The following is a 22,317-nucleotide window of genomic DNA, read 5'->3' as shown; positions in this document are numbered from 1 at the left end:
CCTAACTCAGTTGGAACTTAGTTAACACTGCTGAGCTGTGAAAACAATGATTTTCTGAGGTGAAAAATTATTCGAATTTGAAGTGTTGAGTGATGGAGGAGGGAGGCGATGGATGCAGTGGATAGTGTGTTTATTTTTGAACAGTGATCCTTTGATCTGGTAAAAACATAAATATGGATTTTTTTCCCCCAGTCCCAGTCCAGAAGAGATCATGGAGGCCAATAACATCTTTGAACTGTGCTGGCTGCAGGGGGCCCCGGGCAAGATTTTTATTCTCAACTCCCTCCTAAAAACACATCTTTTACATTTGAGTGAAGTGATGCTCTCTGCCTTGGACTATTATATACTAATATGTATCATGTCTAGAATAATTATCTTTGTAAGACATTTTTTCCTTCTCATTTCCCAAATTGAAATGGGAAGAAGAAAGTGTTTTGTTTTTTTTTCATTTCATTGTTGCATTGCTCATTCTCAATTTTCAATCCTCTTATCAACAATAGAGAGGCATTATTATTATGAGATTCATACTCCATGGACTTTAAGCTCCATTACCCAAGATGAGTGATTAGTGTGAAATCAACTCCTTTTTTTTGCGGCGTACCAGTGTGGTGTTTTGCTGGGTTTATTGAGCTAAACACTGCTAGGAAAAGGTTTGCATCATTTGGTGTACAGTAAACAGCACTCTACACCAGTCAACAGGCAGCAATCTATGAAAGGAAGTGGGCAGTTTTTGATGTAGATGGAGTGTGGGAAGTAAGACAAAGTAGATATATGTTAGCATTTAATCCTGACTATGCATCCTGGTCTTCAGCCACACAAAAGTCACTGTTGTCACTGTTTCAAGTTTGCGGCAAAAGAAAATTTGAAACATCTGCTGTCAAGAGCAATCTTATCAACATCTGGAGGAAGGCCGGGCAAGCACTTGAGACACTACACACAGACCCTGTCATAGAGGGTCACAACTCAAGCTGTTTAATAGAACAGAATGAGCTCTCTTGCTGGATCTGACAGTGTGGACTTGAGGTTATGCCCCTCTCATCTGTTTCACCATACCTACGTGTTAAATCAACCCCACAGCATCGCTTCACTGTTTTCCTCCGCTGCTGCTCTTCCACACCCATGGCTGTCACATCTCATTCCTTACAAGAAAAAGAAGCAAACAGCCCTGTTTTCAACTTAACTTTTCATATGGCCCCAGGCTGCATTTCAGATATGCTAGCAAATATCCAAACACCACGGTAGCTTTGGGTCTCTGATTCCCCTTTGGTCCTTATTTTGTAAAACAAAGGCGTATGCTGCTGTTTTTTCAGCGATTGATTTAGAGGCTTGTTGGTGCTGTGCACAGTTGAATCTACCCAGACATGCAGGAGCTGGGAGACCAGCAACATTACCTCTGACCTCTCAAAGAGTCTTTTATATATGAGTTGAAGTTAAAAAAAAAAAAGAAAGAAGCACAATTTTGGTTTGCAGCTATACTGACATTTGTGTCATGCACGGATTGCATTGCTTTCACCCATTAACGTAACCTCCAGTCCCCAACGCAAACCCCTTAGCCACCTTGCCTTTCTCCTCACGTAACAACTGCTGAACTAGGAAACATAATATAATATAATATCCTCTGTGATACCATTCAGAGGACTTGTGGATTATAGTACATCACGGGATTAGGGCCATCTCCCTCCACGACATCTGTTTTACTATAAAGGCTCATGGAGATTATAGGAGAAACCACATGCTCTGTTACAAACACATGGGCACAAGGTGTAATCTCATCAAGTGATTAGAATCTGCGTTCTCTTCTGATACGAACTGTAAGAGAAGAACAAAGAGGCAGAAAACGAGGGGAAATTGTTGAACAGAAAATGCTGAAAAGGCACAATCTGGATGTTGTGTTTCTTTGGATTTGAGGGCCAGACTGTGGTTTTTCTTGCCTTTAAATTAAAATGCCAGCTCATTGCAGCTTCACTACATACATGTGCAATGTGTCTGTGGTCTTGTTGCACAATGTTGTCCTTCCACAGGGGGCAGCTTCAAGGACAGAAAAAAAAGGAATGCCATTAAAGCATCAGTTCACCCAAATCACAAAAAAACAAAAAACATTCTCACCACTGGTGGCATTCAATCAATTCAAAAGTCAATCAGCAAGTTTTGGATGTTTATGGGCCAGATTTTGAAATAGCTCTGAAACTTTTGCTGCCATCAAGGTACAGGAGTTGAATGGAATTCCATTTGTGGCGCCCAATGCTGATAAAATTGTCTTTAATATGCTGTCAAATACAATAAATTTGAGAGAAAAAGAGAGTGATGTAATTAAAAAATATCAAATGCAAAAAAAAAAATGTTTTGAGATTGAATACCAATCAAATGAGAGCAAAACTTAAGAAAGTAAAAACATTTACATCCCAGTCCTCACGTTTGTGCTCTCCGTGCAGCTGTTTTGCCCTGATGAATGTCTTTTTAAGTGTTTGGTTACAATTAAGAATCTATTGCAAATAGATAAATTCTTTCTTCATGTGTGGAATTAATGAACTGTGTTTGATATTGTAGACAGACAATTATATGGACCGTTTTCTAATATTACCTCTCTCTCTCTCTCTCTCTCTCTCTCTCTCTCTCTCTCTCTCTCTCTCTCTCTCTGTCTCTCTTTGTCTCTCTCTTCCTCCCTATAGCCAGTCTGTAATTGCCCAGGTCAACCTGCCTTTCTTAATAACAATAGTATATTTACTGATGCACACACACCATCATTTTAAATACACACAAACATGTACGCAGACAGAGCATATATTCCCCACCATCCACAACTAATTAGGAGCTAATTATCTAGGCAAGTGTAAACAATCTCAGCAGATGGCTAAAACTGTGGCATTAGCACTAATGACCTTGTGCAGTATGAGGCCGTGGGCTTCCATTCAGGAGCAGCCTCTCTCGTCATTAAATCGCACACATATGCACACACAAATATACACACACGCGGCAGCCAAGGTTACAATTTAACCAATTGTCATTAAGCTCAAAATGTTGTTTGATTCTTTTATACATAGAAAGTTTTACTAAACAGTATTCTGAGTTTGCAAGTGCTCTTTTAGGGCCATTGCTAAAATTGTTAAAATTAGCGTAATTGTTCAGTGAAGGTCCTCACAGACAAAGTTACGTATGTGGTTATACTTGTATTTAATGCATGCATATATGGCTTTTTTGTCCTAGTTGTAGACTGATTTGACTTGCTGATAGGTTTTGCTGGCTGAGTATCTGGACGTAGAGTGGATGAAATAAGTACTTTTGAGCATTGTTGAGAATTTACCAGAGTACGTCTATACTACTCTTAACGGCTCTGATTATGTATGAGCGCTGTTTTTCATCTCATTATGCACATCCAATGCACGAATATTGTGCTGATGTTCCTCATTTGTGATTGAGATATCCTGTTCAAATACTGCTTATTGTATTAAGAAAAACTTTACTGATCCCACGCAGGGAAACCATTGTGTAGAAGAATGGAAAATTATGATTTCAGGCTTCTGCTATCAAAGCAAAGTTGTCCCTGATGGGTTTATATTATCCTGTGTTTACACATTGTCTATGAGTGTTTGCAATATACAGCAAGGTAAGTTTCATACTGAATCTGCTATGCTGCTTTTGGCCTAATTATATTACGATATTGGAGGGAATGATCATTTTTGTATCATTATTCTCATTTTCATTGAAAAATAAAAAATGATTTAAGTGTGATTTTTTTGCAAGGATCTGTACCAAAGAAAGATTTTTTTCTTTAGTCTGTAGGATACGATTTGTAGGCTGGGATGTCTCTGCAGCACAATACTTTATTTTAGAATAGTTTGACACATATTTTGCCGATTTGGATATTGCACTAGTTCATATTGCAATTTCGATAAAATTGCGATTAATTGTGCAGCCCTAGATTGGATGTGAACACAACTATTCTTGTGCAAGGTTTTGCAATAAACCTCCACTCCTTACCATCAGCTCTGAACATGGTGAACCCTCCACACAATTTTGGGACCGGAATAATGTATAGGATTGAGCCAAAGAGTAAACGTGTAATTAAAGCTGGGGTAGACACTAAATGTTTGGCGTCGTTGGGCAAAAATTCCATCTTTCAGCAATTTGTATATCAAGTGGTCTGAGAAATAATTAGACGTCTGTCATTTGATGTCATTTCAGAGAGAGACATAGTGTTTCTATTGGTGTGCACGTCCCTTTGGTGAAAGTACTTTAATGTAGCCAAATGCTCATGGCTGCAGATAATTCAAGGCTACACTATAAGATAAGAAACTTATGTTGTACTCCATCAATATACAGTACATAGAGGAACAAAATTGTGTAAAAATGTAGTCCAGTTTATTGTCCAGAGAGCGGGCGTTTGCTGTGAAAACAGTCGGGCGAGCTGGTCTGCTGGGGTAAGCCTTTAGCCTAGCACGAACACCGGCTCATTCGTCATGTTTACGTTTCGTCTCGCGGCTTCATCCTCTGGTCCTCGCAGCAGGCTAAACGGCACACACACAAAATTCTATATTGGAAAAATGTTGAAGAAGACCTCATGTACCCTAATGAAGTCTGTGAGAATACTGCTGTTCCTCCATGTCGAAGTCTCCTTGTAGCCCTGAGATTGACTAATGAACACTTCCACTCCACTTGTAGCTGTACCCAAGAGCAGCTCCACACACTTATTCAGATTGGCTCCAGAAAGGTCGGTCTTTCTGCCTTCTTTCATATTTATCAATGCAAAGTATAGCTTGCCATTCCTTGCCACGGTGCTGTCATAACACACACACACGCTCATTTTAACACATCTGTACCCTGCAATCACACAGCTCTGTAATTATGATCGGAGAGATAAATTCAATGAGTGGGAGAAGAGCCCCTGCTGGTATTCCACAGATCCTTTTATGGTTAATGTTTTGTCTTTACATTTTCTATCCCTCCACCAGAGTTGTAACACTTGTACAAAAATGATGTATGTAATTTTCCATCTGTTTGGCAATGAAGCATTTATTATACATCTTCTGAAGCCCAGGCACTCTGAGGCAGTCCTGCTTGCTCTCTTTCCGGAGTAAAAAAGAATTTGAAGACGGGTGTGGGAGTTGGTCACAATAAAGGACAAAGTGATAGAGTGAAAAGGTAGTGAGCAGAGGGATAACACAAAGAAAGCGGAAGCAAGGAGGCTGCATTGTGTGACCCCCATCTGGGACATAAATGGCAAAGGCAAGCGGCTTCTGGTATCTTGCTTTAGAAGGACCTTAACCCTTCATCTCATCCCGCCCACACAGCTTGGCAAAGGCCACTATGCCCTTTTTCTTACAATGACAACACTCTTCTTACCAAGACAATGCACCATAGGACTGTGTTTGGCTCTGATCTGCATTATAAAAGAAGCCTGATGCAGCAGGTACTGTAAGATTGGGACAGGCTGGGCTAATGCAGCAAGGACACTAGTCCGCTTTTCTTGGCGTTAGATGTGTGGAGACAGTGGAGAGTTCTAGTTTGGAGCTGAATAATGACGACTTTAATTGGCCTTTAAAGCCCATGAAAAAACATGGTTAAAGTTTAAACTTTCTATACCTCCAGGTTTAAAATATGTTACAAATAAAGCCTGAGGACTTACCGAAGTTCGGAACAAGTCAAGCAAAAAACTGTGAATTAATGAATAGCGAAGAAGTACCTGAATAACTCGGCAAAATACACGTGAGTAAGGTGAACATTTTAAAGTATTAAATCCAGTTTGTTTCAACTTTGCTCCTAAGTTCGTAGTTTTGGCCTTCTAGGCCCTCTCCGTTGGCTTGCGAGCTGGAAAAACCAAACTCTGGTCAGCCCAATCACATTGTGTATAGAGTCGGTGGGCGGGCTTATGGCTGCTGCTGCTGGGAACAGCGTTCTTCTGGAAGACTTGGAGTCATTCTTAAAAAAAGGAAGAGGTGTTCGGAGTTTTGCCGACCGGATACGGCAAAAGTTTAATCTATCAACTAGCTCTGCTACCTTCTTTGTTGCTCTGCCTGGTTGTAGCTCTATCCTATTACGTGCAGAGGGAATTTGAAAGACAACCATTTATCCCGCCCCTCGGATTGAGCTCCATCAATGGTGAGTTCACAGACCCAACATCTTGATGTGGGTCTGGCTTGTCAGGCTAATCACTCCCATCTGTAATAATATTATACTCAACAAATGATCTGCTGAGGAATGCAGCGCCATCGCTTATGGTCAGACGGGGCAAGAAACATGAGCAGTCTCAGACAGGTTGTTAACAAACCTCCAGGTTAGCCAGACTTATTTAAAAGAAAAAAATTAAGGTGAACAGTAAAAGGCTTACCCAAAGTATCTCTTTTATATATATATATTTATATATATATATGTATATATATATATATATATATATATATATATATATATATATATATATATATATATATATGACGTCCTGGTTCTTATTTGATAACACTTTTTTACTGTCATTTTGGATGCATTCTTTCAGTGTTACCTCCAATTAGTGTTTTCAATAAGCTGGCTAAACTGCTTGTGGATCTTGTACCTTTGGATTTCACTGTAGTAGTGCCATCATATTCCCCTATTATAGAATTTATATTGGTGTGTCCAATCATATCATAACTGATAGACAGTATGGCCAAAACAAACTAGTGATACAACAATTTGGCATCAACAATCTCTTTGTCAATGTTAGAAAATATGTGTGCCTAGTATTATAGATGCAGCACAATATTGTAATAGTGTTTTACACAAAATGGTGCACTGCCAATACTGTTAGACTCAAGGTCTCAGAGATTCTCCAGGCACTTTGCTACTGTTCCCTGAAGCATCCGCTTTGTATGCGTTTTGCTTTTACTCTGCAACAGAAACCTTCTGTTTCCTGAGGTCCCTTTGTAGTGGCACTATGCCGTGGCACTAATACTGTTAAAATGAGTCATTATTCTCTGTACCAGCCAGAAGGCTGATGGGCCATTGTGATATGATGGTGAATACATATTGGTCCACACCTGATCTGTTAACAGATAGCATGAAGTTGGAGAGAAATGGAGTGTGCCTCGTCAGGGCCAGTGTCATTGTGACAATGAATGGGGAGCCATCTGAAATATGGCGGCTGGATAGGCGCGTTGTGTGTTTGGGAAAGAAAGGAAGTGTGTGCAAGTGTGGCAAGTGTGTGGAATATTGTGCAGGTATGTGCATGCGTGTATGCTTTTGTGTAACATATATAGTGTACCTCCGTGCGTGTGCGCCTGTGGGTTCTCGTATGTGTGAGGATGTGAAAAGACAGCTGATAGGATGTCAATCACAGGTGCTTCACCTGTCATGGCGGTGCTGTTGGTGAGGGATGGCTCTGACCTTCAGCAGTGACAAGGGAGCAAGGCAGCACAATTAGACTAAACTACATCTCTCCTAGTCTCTCTTGCTCTACCTTCCCCTCGCCGTTCAAAAACATCAGGCCACACCCACCTCCTTTCAATACCCAGAGTTCAATGTCGCCTGTATCGTTTTATGTTTAAACTGAGGACAGGAGGCAGTTGGACAGGGACATGACACCCACCTCCAACCATAGAAGTGGGATGGAAAGAGGGCAGGTGGTTTACATGGATGGAGTTAATAGGTTGAAGGCGAAAAAGAGAAAACAGTTGAAGAAATTGAAATAAAATACAAACTGAGCTCAAACCCCCAAATTAGTCAAATTATTGTGGAAGGGAAAATGGAGCTAAAAGTGTTACCCAAACTGTCCTTTGTACACAACTGAAGTACTTTCCATTGTGCAAACTCATAGATTTTCTGGGATTATTACAGCCAGTAGGATTGTCTGACCACTCTTCTTTCTTACCCAGTTTGACCCACTTTCGGTGATGTTGCCACATAGACCTTTTTCACAGCAGACATTATGACTTGTCTGAAAGCACAGGTGGAGATACTGGCATTACTCACGATCAGTTCCATTAAGCATAGCTTTCCTTTCCCAGCACATACAGTCATAGTTAAGTAAGGCCTAAAATGGTAGGTTAGGGTTAGAGTTGAAAGAAACTCGAGAGAGAAGGGACGGTAAAAGAAAAGCAAGCACATAGATGGACAACTTAAGAGCGAGGGCAACAGGTCACTTATAAAAGAAAACAAAGAGCGAGTTTAGGATGAGTAAAGGACGGGTGAAGCTCCACATTGCACGACGACGGTGTTATCTTCCCATAGACAGTGATGAGCTTAGGACCTCTGATGGATGGTCCAACCCCCGCCCTCTGCAGTGTCATTAGGCAGAGAAAAGTTTGTAGGACTTGTAGGTCTGAATGCAGCATGCAGTGCCACTGCCCATTCATCACCAGGCTGCTGTGTCGACTGAAGCCATCGAGAATAAAGCTCCACTGGTGTGTACTCTGGAGATTTAGGAAGTGAGGATTTTCACACGTAAAATCTATAAGTCATAACCTCTCGGAACAGCCTTGATTCAACTTTTACTGCGGCATATGTGCTAACAAGACATGTTGTTAATTGAAATCCCAATATGGTTGTGATTTACTTGTGTTTTTGTCTACCTATGTGTTGGTGTGTATTTGTAATGCAAGTCTTTCGGTTGGATTTAGTAGGTTTCCACAGATATCTACACATTACAATTCATCTCTTCACACACTCAGTGATACTCAAACTGGCCTCCAGCATTGGCTTTATCTCAGCTATTTTACTCCAGTATGAATTGTATGCCACTATATGGCACAGATAGAGAGCAGAAGGGCAAACTAATTTTCTCTGTGCAGTGCAGCTAAAGTGGTACAATGGGGGCTTCATACAAAACTGTAAATGCACATACGTGCCTGAGATGACATTAAATCTTTTTTTTTTTTTAACCCTCAAAGGGCGATGGGGGAATTATGTGGTTTTACAAGCTTAAAGCAGATTAGGAGCCTGACAAATACATTGTTTTTCTCTTTTTTCCAGGACTAAATTAAATGCCTGCAGCAATATGCATACAAGGAGTCCCATAAATAAAAAGCCCTGAATGTCTAGTTTTAAGACAAAGTTGAATCGAGTATGTGATTTGAAAAAGAAACACTGGGAAATTGTTTCATGAGTGCAATGATAGTCATTGAAGCACGATGGCCACCCAGCAGAAGAGGTCTCTTCAGGACTTCTGGGACATTATGTAATGGAGATGGAAAATTGGCACTGTAAACTGGAGTGCATCTTTAATCAATCCAATAGAAAAAAAATATTTTAAAGTGGTGGGGGAAGAGAAGCCCGCTAAGAGCAATGGGGTGGCTGAGTGTGTGTTTTGAGAATTCACTTTTAGCCAGATGCTCATCAAACAATGGCACACACGGTTACAGAGGTGTGAGGCAAACCTATCAATCACAGCGCAGCCAATACACTGCCATTTGAGGAAGCTGTCAGTCACCTAGGAGATGCAGTAATGGCACGGTTGTCACCAGAGAGAGAGAGAGAGATAGAGAGAGAGAGAGAGAAAGAGAGTGATTGGGCAAGAAGGTTGAAAAAGTAGAGGGAGAGAAAAGCATTTGGTAAGCTACCTAAAGCTGTTGGAGCTAATTACTGCATAGCTGCAGGGAGCATCAAATTCGATACCTAAATGAAGCCATAGCTTTAGCTGTGTGTTTACTCTCCTTCACTATGTTTCTATATTTTGACCTTATTATTTTAAATGAATAGTTTCACATTTTTGGAAATATGCTTATTAACTTTCTTGCCTATAAGATGAGAAAATTGGTACCAAATGAGAGTGGTATCGGATCTTCTCATCTTAATTATGGAAAGAAAGCAAATAGGAGTATTTCTCAAACTGTTGAACTATTCTTTTGTTTCCCATTCAAAAGTGTGTTTATTTTGAAAACAAGTTTAATTTTGTGTTTTATGGATTAAAGTAGGTTTTTATCTACTTATCTATTGTATTCTTATTGCATCATACATTCTATGAGGCTGTGGAATTCCTCTTCAAAGAGGCCCGTTATTCCAACTTTACAACATGCAGGTTGTGATTTCCAAAGGGACATATTTCCATCTCACTCATTTTGATTAATCAAAATAAAAACACCATACTTAAGATGTGCAAGAAACATATTGGTTTTAGACATTTAGATGTAATGGGCGATCAGCAAACATTTATGAAACTTGTCTCTACCACTTTGTGATCTGCACACAAATTACTTTAGGGAGATACTGCTAAACACTCTTTTCTGGTGTTGAATCCATAAATGTGAACTGGTGATTCTCCAAGGTGTCCACCACCAGGGGCTTCAAGGAAGGAAAATTGTTTCCTTCCACTGGTATTGAGTCACTGTTGTTATATGGCAGTAAAACAGGCGAGCATCTAAAGCATCTCATATTAGACAGGAGATCACACCAACAGAAATTCAGTTGGGGTAAAACGTTCAAGTTCTCGTTCTGCTCCCCTGATAAAATGTCCTGCTGTGACCCTTCCGGGGCTCCGTACTTTAGCTTTTAAAGTTTTTTTTTTTTTTTTTTTTTACCACAGGCAAACCTTACCACTTAAAAAAAATCTAGCTCAACCTCTACTGAATAAAACACACTACAACACAGAATCCCAATAATAAACGTTCATACTGACTTCAAATATCTTTCTGGCTGAAAAAGGTTGCTGTAGATGACATTTACCAAACCAAATCTGTGTGCCCCTTAAAGTAATGAACAGAAAACTATTATCAGTTGACAACTTCTTTTGGGCTTTCTAAATCTCACTGCAGCTTTGGATACAATACGTCTTTCTATCCTTCCCAGCCATCAGTTTGTCCTTTTGTCATATACTGCTTTTATAATGTCTTATGCACTCACATTTACTCTTGACCATGAAACAGCAGTTGAGAAAACCTCTTACCTGAAGGTCCATTTATCAGCTGCTGTGAGCTCAGGAGGTGCTGTAAAGCAGACCATTCACTGATCGCAGGGTTGGCGGTTCAAGCCCCCGCTCCCCCTGTCCACATGTCCTTAGACTGCTGAACCCCAAATTGCTCCCGGTGGTCAGGCCAGTACCTTGCATGGAAATTATGTTTGAATTTCCATTTTTTTTTCTCTGAGCACTTTAAAGTAAGACTATGTAACCCTTGACAGGAGAAATAACACTTTTTTCCTTGGTACAAATGAAAAGTTGAACTTGTGTTACGTACGGTAGAGTCGCATGAAGGTCTACTTGTCCATGTTGGCTTTGAGTTGAGTTTCAAATTTCTTTTCTCTATGTTTGGCCTTCCATCTGTATTAAGCCAGCCTATTTGAAAAAAAATAGAGGTTTGCATGATGTGGCGATGAACAAACACTGAATTATCAGAGAATCTGCAACTCCCTAGTTGTGTTACGCAGAGAGAACATTAGTTCAGGGACAAAAACGTGAAAATACAGCCTGTGAAGTAGCGACCAGATGTGACCTGGTGTAATTCAACTTAGTTTTTGGTGTTTAAATAGGTTATATCTGTACGGGTTTGTTTACTGTCTGATAAAGAACATATTAATTGTTTGTCTAATTTGAGGGCATAATTTTAAAGTAAACAGGCATGGGGCATAAATATAGCAACCCTATACTGCCCATTGTCTCTTAGCCCATAACCTAAACTTAGACTTTATATGCAGCTTAGCATTTAGAGAATGTGTTTGTACCTCTAGCCTTATAATCACTCTGCTCCTCCAGCCCATGTTCTCCTTTCACCCTCCTCTTTTATGCTTCATCCACTTTCTCTCACTCTTATATGACCTGGGTATACTGGCACAATATACTGTGACCTGATAGCAAATAATACCCAAATGTAAAATATACAAATGAAAGATTATGGTTCCTCTGAATAGCCACAGTGGGCTTTTATTCTGTGTCCATATATACAGTGCAAAGAACCAAACATGAAAGGAACTGACATTGACCCCTGCAGGATTATAAAAGACTACAGTAGAGCATTTATGTCAGTACTTAAATACCCATCCTTGGCCAGAAGTTATGACATATCTACTAATAAGTAAAAAAAAAAAAAAAAAAAAAAAAAAGAGATTTTTAGCAAAAAGAATAAAGAAGTGAAGCACGGCTTGACATACCGTACCACAGCATTTGGTCCACTTAACTACTGCACTTGTGTTCCTTCCTGCTGCTTCCTTTTGGATCTCCAAACACTTATAAATAGGTACACAGTGGAGGCAATCAGAGGGGAATGGAAAGCAGGGGGTAAACCAACCATGATTACTGTGAGAGAATACAGCAGGAGGTCAAAGAAAAATATATGGCAGAAGGTACAAAGGAGCTAATTGGCTTGCTGAGCAGTGAAACCAACCCCATCCATTCCCTTGGCTTTATTAAGACATGCCCTTCATTAGGTGAGCACAAAGGGGACAGAGCAATGATCACATTTATCCCGGGGAGGTAAAAGGGGGTGCATACAGTGAGTGTGTGTGTGTGTGTGTGTGTGTGTGTGTGTGTGTGTGTGTGTGTGTGTGTGTGTGTGTGTGTGTGTGTCGCAAGGAGACGGGGGGGGGGTCTCCTTGTTTATATGTATATGCCGTTGTGTGAGCTTGAGGATGAGCAGAAAGCCGCCAACAGAGACAGGAATGAGATGGATGATGTGGGCAACGTGTGTGCGCATGCAGCTCTGTTTGTGTGGAGACTTTGTCAAGATCCCAGCGGCACATTATGTGTGTGCATGTGTGCAGAAAAAGACATTCACCTCCTGTGTGCATCAACAGATGTACACAGATTCACAGACTGATGGACGCACGCACATTCTTCAATATATGCACGCACACACAGACAACCAGCAAACACGTTGCATTACATGTATTTAGCTGACCGTTTTATCCAAAGCGACTTACGATAAGTGCACTGATCACTGCGCACATGCACATTAACACAACAGACTGGTATCCTTTACTTTGTCATCCTGCGCATCACTGGTGGCTTCCTCTCAGGGACTACAGACAGAAATGAGCTTTTAGCTATATCTGGTGCAATAAATGTACTGTGTGCATTGCCCCCGTTAAATAATCAATAAGATACATTGATGCATGACATTCATCATCCAGGGTGAATTATGTGTCATCGTTATAAGAGACTGCAAGAATAAAAGACCAAAAGAGGGTGAAGGAGAGACCAAAATAAAAACATAATCAGAAAGGAACCAATGTTAACACGACATTTACTGAGGCATCTTGACTACTCCCCTTTTATCCAACACACAGCTGCAATGTGACAATAACAGCGACTGACTAAAAAGCCCATTCTAGTACATTAAAAGCCTTCTAACAAGGCCATGAAGTGGAATTATTTCCTGCCGTACTCCAGAGTGAGTGTTGAATCAGGAGGAGAGATGCTGGATAATGGCCCTCCGTAAAACCACTTTAGTTATCAAATGCTCTCCCTATTGATCTGCACTAATCATCTTCACTCAGCGCCAATTTAGACAATTGTGGCTGAAATTTCATTTTTAAAGCTGGTGCTCAACAAATTCATATTACCCAGCACAAACAGACGTTTGCAACGATGCATCTTAACGTATTCTCTTATTGTAAATAAATGATTATCTGTCCGAGCAAAACATTCATCGCAACTAATTATATGACCTCCCCGTAACGCTAACTCCTAGGGCCCTATTTTAACGATCTGAAACGCAAGTATCAAAGGTGAAACGCAAGTAGCTTTGTGGGCGGATCTGGGGCGCTGTTGCTATTTTACCGGTGGGATAAATTACTCTTGCGCCCGACGCAAATCTAAAATGGGTTGGTCTGAAGTAGCTAGGTGTGGTTTGGGCGTAACGTGCAATAAACCAATCATCATTGGTGTCATCTCACATTCCCTTTAAGAGCAGGCGCGCTTGTTCCATGGCGGATTGCTATTATAACGGCGGATTTGCCTGGCGCACGCCAGCAGGAGCTGTCCGGGATGCGGCAAACTAATAAATGCCCGTCTTGACCGGGTGGCTGTCAAGATGTTGCTGCGGCCTCTCGGGCGCATCTCCTCAAGTCTGAAGAGGATTGCTGCAGCCATGGCGCATGGGCCTCCAAACGCACCACCTGCTCCTGTTGTGCCCCTTCCTCCTCCCCCCACTCCATCTCCGTCCACCCGCTCCATCAGGAGCACATCATTTACATCATTACATCATTACTCCCGGAGCAGATCCCGCCGGAGTGTCCAATCCCGCCGTAGTTCAACATCACGTCTCCTTAAGTCCTCTAATATTTCCTCATTTATGTCATCAACACATCCATGATTCATGGAAATGTTGTGTAAAACACAACAAGCCACAAAGAATGCTGCCACTTTTTGAGGACTGTACTGTAAAATGCCTCCTCACCTATCCAAACACCTGAAGCACATTTTCAGTAATATTTTTCCTTGTAATTATGTATGGTTTGCAAAAATGGGAACTGCTGTGTCCGTGTAGATGAGAGAAGCAAAGTGTATGCGGTTGTGCGCACGCTGCATTATGGCCAAGCATGCGCCCCTAAAATAGCATCTGAATAACGCGCCACTGACTTTAGACCAGGTTTTTCCTGGTCAGTGGCGGAATTGTTTTCTGAAACTGCAAAATAGCACCAGGGAACGTTTGCGCCTGAACACGCCTCCTCTCTTCGCTGAACCGCCCCCGGGGAGCGCAAATACATTCCCTAATTTACCGACATGCGTCTTTGGTGGGAAAAGTCCGCTGTGCGTCGGGTGCAAAATAGGAATGATACATGCATCGGTGTACAAAGGCAATTGCGCTGAGTGCAAGATAGGGCCCTTAGACCTTTACGACAGCAAGTGTGGTAAAAACACTACCGCTTTTGTCTGAAGGGGGCGCTGCAATCAACACGAACGGAAAGTTACATATAGCCACTTTAATTTTCTTTTCATTCTGACTGCACACTGAGAAAAAGACACGCCCACGTTACTAGGAGTAACAAATTAGCTGCAATTATGAACACTTTGAGTTCTGGTGTGTGTTCTGACTTTTTTCTCCTTCCGAGATTGGAAATTTAGCTTTGTCAGGCACCCCTAACAAACACTAAACCTATTTTCATGTAGTACCAATCTAAATTCCTTACTTTCAGCATTAGGATTTCCATTCTTTGAACTTTTGTATGGAAAACCTGCGAGCCATTTCAGGCAGACAGTTTTGAGTTGTCTCAACATAAATCAAACCCTCCCTTTGCAACAAGGCAGCGCCCACCCTGCCCACTCTCGTTCTGCCAGTGCTGGAGCTGCAACACTGCTGCATCCACCTGTTGGCTCTGATTAAGTCCTCCTCCTGGCGGAATTGCTATTTGGCATCTCTCCAAATATCAGTGATATTTGCACACAGACTATTCACTGATAATACTGTGTTCACATAAAAATAAATCCGCTCCATGTGGTTTGGCTGACTAAGATGTGATGATTGGTGTCCAAGGCGAGGGAGAAATGTGTTATTTTGTGGATGACACACTAGCAACACCCTTCTTTAGTTCATTCTCACATTGAACTACAAACTTGGCTCAATAAATGGTGGTGCGCACATGGGCAGTTATGAAGTTCAACTGACACCTCTGTGTGTGTGTGTGTGTGTGTGTGTGTGTGTGTGTGTGTGTGTGTGTGTGTGTGTGTGTTGTGTGTACTTGCGTGCACAAACGTGTACATTCCATCTTCTGTAGTCTACAGAGAAAGAGAGCAATAGGAAGAGTATAGACTTCTCTTTTCTCTTCCTCTGTCTATGATTCTCCTGCTGTAACCTGCACATCCATTATTAAGCACCGACGAACAATGTTCCACGGCGTTAATTTTTCAGCAGGCCAGGGGTGGACTGCAGACAAACCCCATCCCTAAGCCGTGGGTTGGTCAGCTCAGTGATGCATACTGTCTCGCATAGTTGTGTGCGTGTTGACTGTGTGTTCGTTTATTTCCTCTGGCTGCACTTATTTCCTCACACAGCGCTCCTTGTATCTGAGCAAGAGTGTAAAAGTCTTTTGTAACATAATATAAACCCTTACAAGCTTTTGCCTTTTTGAAATTACCCAATTCTTCACTTTTCCTGATGTAGAACATCTCCACTGACATACATTTGTTTAAAATCTTACAGTAAATGGAAGATGTGGGCTCAAATCCTGCCTGTTTTAGTGTACAAGGACTTCAGTGGATCATAGCGAAGGTTATCTGTAGGGATGTTTCATGCAGGATTTTTAGCCATATGATCCTGACACATGAGATGCTTCTCAGCTTTATTATGTCCCATAATACAGGAATTGATTTGCCTCCATAAACATAATAGCATAATATGCTCAGTGTACTGTGCACCACACTCCAGCACTAAGGAGATTTTTCTTTCTGGATCTTGTGGGAAATTAAACCAGCTTGCTTCTGAGCAAGCACACACCTATTCCTAAACCCACACAGATTACAGAGTACACAAATATGCGTGTGGAAGAAATGTACAATTACAAAAAAGTAACAGGAATATACAGTAGAAGCATGTATTGGCATACAATAAATTATATTTTCTATCATTTTGACAGTACATAATCTTTCCCACATCTGTGTATTAAAACTTTTGTTTGTGTGTAGCTCTGTTTCATGTCATTAGCTGCTTAGTCTTGCTTTTCAAGTCATTATCGGAGGTGGGGAGAGGATTGCTGTGGGGTAAGTGATAAAGGTAAGAATTCAAGCTGAGAGCTTAGCCTGTCGTGGCTAAAGGTTAGCTCATAGATTTACGACAGCCGTCCCTCTTTGCCCAGGCTGTTTAAAATGGAAGACACTTTTAATGTTTGAGCTGCTCTGATTGATTGTGGCCAGACAGTGCTGTCTTATCGCTACACTGGAGGAGATGAGAACAAAGGAGAGGACAGAAATATGAGTGATATCAGTTTTCAAACTTTTGTAGATTCCGATTTGATTCCTGTTCCAAGCTAATTCATATAGCTTTTTTTTGCTTTTGCATATTGACTGAACCAGCATCCTAAAATGACTAGAATGGAAATACCAACACCATAGCAACATCAAATATGTGTGCTGTTTGTGGCTTGTTATTACAAGCTGAAGTCTGACAATATCAAGTCTCATACCAAAAAATTAATAAATAATAATCACTAATGAACTTGTGCCCTTGGCTGGGTCTCCTTCTCCTGAGTCAGTCTCCTGGACAGTGCAGGGGTCTTTGGACCTGCAGTGCTGGAAGACCAGCCAACAGTAGAGATTAGTGGCTGGCAGCATGGTGTCATGGGAAATGCAGTGCTACGGGCAAGGAGGAGGAAGCGTCACTGAGCCATGAATTGAACAAAAAGGGCCAACAATTATACACTGGAGATGTGCCAAGAGCTATGTGCTAGGGCAATGTGTGTGTATGTGTGTGTGTGTGTGTGTGTGTGTGTGTGTGTGTGTGTGTGTGTGTGTGTGTGTGAGAACAGAATAGTGAACAGCTGATTGGTTCTGTATAATCTGCGTGCCATATATGTGTGTATAGCTGGCCTTGGTTTGAGTGTCTCTTAGGGATAAGAAAAATATAATTTACCACACACACACACACACTTTCACCTGCCAAACCACTCTCTCACACACGACAGATGCACACAGAAAATGTACTTGCACATTTTGGAGCTTCTCCATTTCTTGTGCACACGCATGCACGCATACATACCACACACACACACACACACACACACAGCAAGAGGGCCATACCAGTGGGCTAAATAAAGACAGACCGTAGAACAGATTTTCACACCCAGCAGGGCCATTAGCGGCTCAGTTAGACCACCAGCAAACTTCCATCCTCATCAGCATCACAAACACATACATCCAGACACCTGCCATCAAAGAATCACACACACACACACACACACACACACACACACACACACACACACACACACACACACACACACACACACACACAAGTTATGTAAACAAAAATCACTGTAAACCCAAACAGGCATCCACAACACTCATTAACATCCAGACACATTCATTACAAATGTGTAATGAATACAGTGTGCTGTACCTATCAACACCTATTAGTACGGTTTTTTTTATATGTAAGTGTACAAAGTATAGGCTCCTGTGTTTGTCTGTATGTGTGGGGCCCCCAGGCTGCACCTGAAATATGTATGCTGTGTCCTGGAGCACCAGACCATGGGATTAAGCTACGAGGGATGTTGCTATGGCTGCCAACGCAGCACCGCAGCCTTCTGGGATCTGGAAAGTAGCCCATGTGTGCGTTGACTGCCTGACTTATCTGTAAAAAAAACAGCCGTGTGGTTTGCACTAGGCTAACTAGAGCTGAGAAAATGAGTCACCTGTCATTTATTGAAAAAATTAGTTTTCATGAAAATTAAAAAAAGGTTTCTTCTCTGACAAAGGACAAGAAACACAAGGGTTCAAACTGGCGAGATAATTTTTACATATCTAGCCAATATTCATCCTTTGTTACCTTCAATCCAATGTGCTTTTGTTCACCGTGAAAGAAAGGAGACCATCCTGAATACAGGGTGAAACAATTTTTGTCTGAGGTCATGGGTACATTATCATGTAAGTGGCATATGTTTGAAAATATGAACCACAAAATAATGTTTTCATGGTTTAACTGCTATAGAAACATGAATGAATTTCAAGTTTTCAAGTTCAAGTTTCACTTTTAGCTTCACTATTTTCTTTCAAATAGTTTCCAAACTTGTGTGCGGTCTTATTAAAATATATATAATAAATACATTTCCATTAAATTTTATGTGTGGGACATTAGAGCCTAAAGACTGATGGTGCTAAGGAGAATTTCTAAAGGTTGTTTTGACCTTTTTAGTTTTATAGTTATAGAGTATTTGGAGGAAAATAGGACAAATGTTCCGACTTTAGTTCTTGTTATTTTAGAAATGAATTCTCCAAGTTCTTCTCAATTATGAATTCCTACTCCAGGGCAGGCATTTGTACCTGGCACTGTTCTCATTAATGAGAGACCTGATTTAATTGACTGTGTGCTGCAGACAGGGTTGTGAGCGTCCGTCTGACACATTAACCTGCACGCACACACACACACACACACACACACACACACACACACACACACACACACACACACACACACACACACACACACACAAACACACATGCTCACATGCCCCAGCTTTTAGTCGACCTGGGCCGTGGCCCCAGGGAGCATCCTCTGGCATGAGCTGTGCTGTATGCAAATTAGGGGCCTCTAACACACAATAATTGCTTTGTATTGCACAGGAAGCACACAGACGATTTATGGAAGCTCAAGTTGGGTTTGTTTTTTGTTCGCATGGATTGGAAGTGCCTAAAAAATCATTGGTCTTTATTACACTGCATTTCATGTCATGGCTTGACATAAGACTGCAATACAGTAGGCTATGTTACCTTAGCCTCATTTATCCATGGTTGTTGTTTGTAGTTTACAGTTTGCACCGTAGCCTATAGTGTGACATAAGAGTAGCCTAATTCCCTTTGAGATCATATTATCCTACTTAATTTTCAGAAAAGATGAGAGGATCGATACATTATTGTTACAGTATTTCATTTTTACGACATACAATTCAATGTAGGTGGTATGTCGCCAAAGTGCTGGTAAATTTAAAGAATATGTAGCCAGTGAAGCAGCAGATCCCTGTCTGTTTGGGCCAATTGTGCGTCGATCTGCTGTTGGTAACTCCGCAGCGCTGTGAGGTTTAGCTAGGTCTGGCAGTGCGAGACTAATCTGTTGGCAATGCCTCGGGAATCCAGTAGAGGGCGGTCGCGGCGCTTCTTTCCCTCACTTAATAGGACCGGTGACGCCAAGGGCTGAGTGCACTCTCACTACTCCCCCTGTTTAAGGTAATTATTACCGTAAACAAAGCACTGTAGACTTGTAAGCACATGTCGTTAATAATTTGTCCAACTTCCTTGTTGTTTATTATGAGAAAAAGGTGCTCATTGTATACGTGTTTGTTTGAGAGTTTAAAGCTATAATGTCGGTCGGCATGTAAGCTAGCTGACTTTACTGGAGACTTCTGGCGTCATGTCGGGCTGTTCAGTAGTCGTCGTCGTTGGTACAGAGGCTTATTATTAAGATAACGTTAGCTTCTAGCACACGCATTTTTGCTGTAACGTTAAGCTACGTTGTCTGTTCATGTGTCAGCAAAATTAAATGGGTTAAGAAGTTACAATATGTCTCATTAGACCTCATGTTGTACACTGGCCTTATGTTTTGCTCTCCATATTAATTGTATTGATAGCATGTATTTCCTGCTGCCAAGCACTTCAATTTAGTTTGCCAATTGGTTTATAAATTAAAGCAACAATACCAGATTATTTGGCCACTTGGACAGCATAACAATATATTAACAGAACATTGTTCTTCTATATCACCTTATGAAGTTGTTGATAGTGTGCTGGCAGACTGTTACATATCCAGCAAACTGAACAACATTAGCATTAATTTATGCTGTAACGTTAGTTGTGTTTCTGACCCCCTGGCCCCTGGTAAATGAAAGTTCAACACGTCTACCTGTGCTTTGGTCTCTACAACCTTTGAGGAAAATATGTTGTTGTTTAGCAGCTAAATCAGTGTAGGAAATTAAAAAATATATATTTGGGGGGCAACTCTTACTTTCATTGTCTAAAACAACGGGGCATTTACAACATTTGAGGGAATTTTATTTAAGTAGTTGGGAGCATACAGCTGCTGCTTTTTAATATGAAATGAGTCCAAATTAAAATGCATACAATAATCATCACCTTGTGCCAACATGAGTAATTAAATAGCAAATGATTGCTATTATTAGTGCATTTATATGTAACAGCAACGTTATTTCTGTCTTTGAGACAAAAATGGGCATTAAATGAATTGAATGCAAATAAAATGATGGCTTAAGATACATTAGGATCAGGAGTTTAGGCAAATATCCTTTATGTCTTTCGAAATCTTGGAGGCAATATCTGCCCGTCACACACTACTTTTCTAGGGGCATTCTGAGATTTCTTGGGTGCATTTTTGCCCTTTGCCCCCCTTCATTTCTGAGACTGAGCTACAGTAAATGCAGCAAAATACTTCACTATGTTTACCAGCTAGTCACCAGTGGGTTTATCAGAGCTTTTTTGTTGTTGCTGAAAACGGCTGCATGCTGCGGCTGCTTTGAGAGGTTTGAGAGAGCGCTGACAGTTGAACAAAACAGTAAAGGTGCAGGCCATAGAACCAAAACAATGAGCTGAAAGACTCTAAAACGCTTCATAACACTGCAGTGTTTGGTGATATTAGATTATTATTAGAAGTAGTAGTATTTTTCAACTTGATTTTTTTTCCAAAAAGATTGATTGGGGCGGCTGTGGCTAAGTGGTAGAGAGGTCGCCTGCCAATCGGAAGGTTGGTGGTTTGATCCCTGGCCCTGCAGTTCCATGCCGAAGTGTCCTTGGGCAAGACACTGAACCCTGAGTTGCCCCCGATGCTGCGCCATCGGAGTGTAAATGTGTGTGAATGTTTACCTGATGAGCAGGTGGCACCTTGTACGGCAGCCTCGGCCACAGTGTATGAATGTGTGTGAATGGTTCCTGTACTATGTTAAAGCGCTTTGAGTAGTTGTTAAGACTAGAAAAGCGCTATATAAAAACAGTCCATTTACATTTATGGAAAAATAATTGACATATTAATCGGTAATGAAAAAAATCATTAGTGGCATTCCTTAACTATTATGTCCCCAGGGTGTTTTTCTTCTGCTGCGTGTGCCCATTCCTCAGATATCACTGATGAGCTCTCATGGACTTCCTAATGAGAGGGACTATTGGAGATACTCATCAGTAATCAATGTTTTCTTTGGCCTCACACTTTCCTGTGGATGAATGAGAATCTGTGTATGGGTGAAACAGTATGCATGCACCCTCTCCTTTTCACTGAGGTACTGTCTGTTCCTTCCCTCTCTTTCCCTGCCTCTCTTCTTCTGCCCCCCTCATATCTCCCTCATCATCACAGATAAAATCAAAGCGTACATCGCCAGGGAATAATTAGTCTCGGCCATCTCAAATCACTATTGCACATCTCAATCTCCCTCATTTTTTGCAGCCTATCTTCCTCTGTGCCAGGCATAGTATTAACCCACACTGCTTTGGGAAATGCCCAAGCACTCAAACTCTAAAGGCACCTCAGAGTCTATTTTACATTTTATCTCTATTTTGCATCTATTAAGCCCACTGTATGCCATGCTGCTCTCTCATATATCTTTTTCAATCGTTTTCTTGCGTCACTTAACCTAAGTATATCTTTTTTTCTGGTTCATTGTCTATTATTTCTTTGCACTAACAGAGACTTCACTTCACAGTGTGACTTTCTGATTAGCCGTGTCTGTGTTCCACTTTTTAGGCTACTGCTGTGTGGAGGCTTTCTTCATGTT

The 22,317-nt window shown here is 41.1% G+C and overlaps 1 protein-coding gene across 6 annotated transcripts in view; it reads left to right on the top strand.

Annotated features, from left to right (window-relative positions):
• sdk2b (sidekick cell adhesion molecule 2b) overlaps nucleotides 1-22,317 on the top strand; it is a 275,577-nt gene that overhangs the window by 171,582 nt on the left and 81,678 nt on the right. The window contains exon 1 of one of the 6 annotated variants that reach the window (XM_039787774.1): nucleotides 19,689-19,768. The exons of the other annotated variants lie outside the window; for them this stretch is intronic. The gene's annotated coding sequence lies outside the window, so the exon portion shown is untranslated. Of the gene's footprint in view, nucleotides 1-19,688; nucleotides 19,769-22,317 lie in introns of those variants that run through there. 6 annotated transcript variants of the gene reach the window in all.

This window comes from Perca fluviatilis, chromosome 21 (genome assembly GCF_010015445.1).
Source record: "Perca fluviatilis chromosome 21, GENO_Pfluv_1.0, whole genome shotgun sequence".
NCBI classification, from domain to species: Eukaryota; Metazoa; Chordata; class Actinopteri; order Perciformes; family Percidae; genus Perca; species Perca fluviatilis.
Note: the sequence above shows the minus strand (reverse complement) of the source record. Positions and strands in the feature narration are given on the sequence as shown.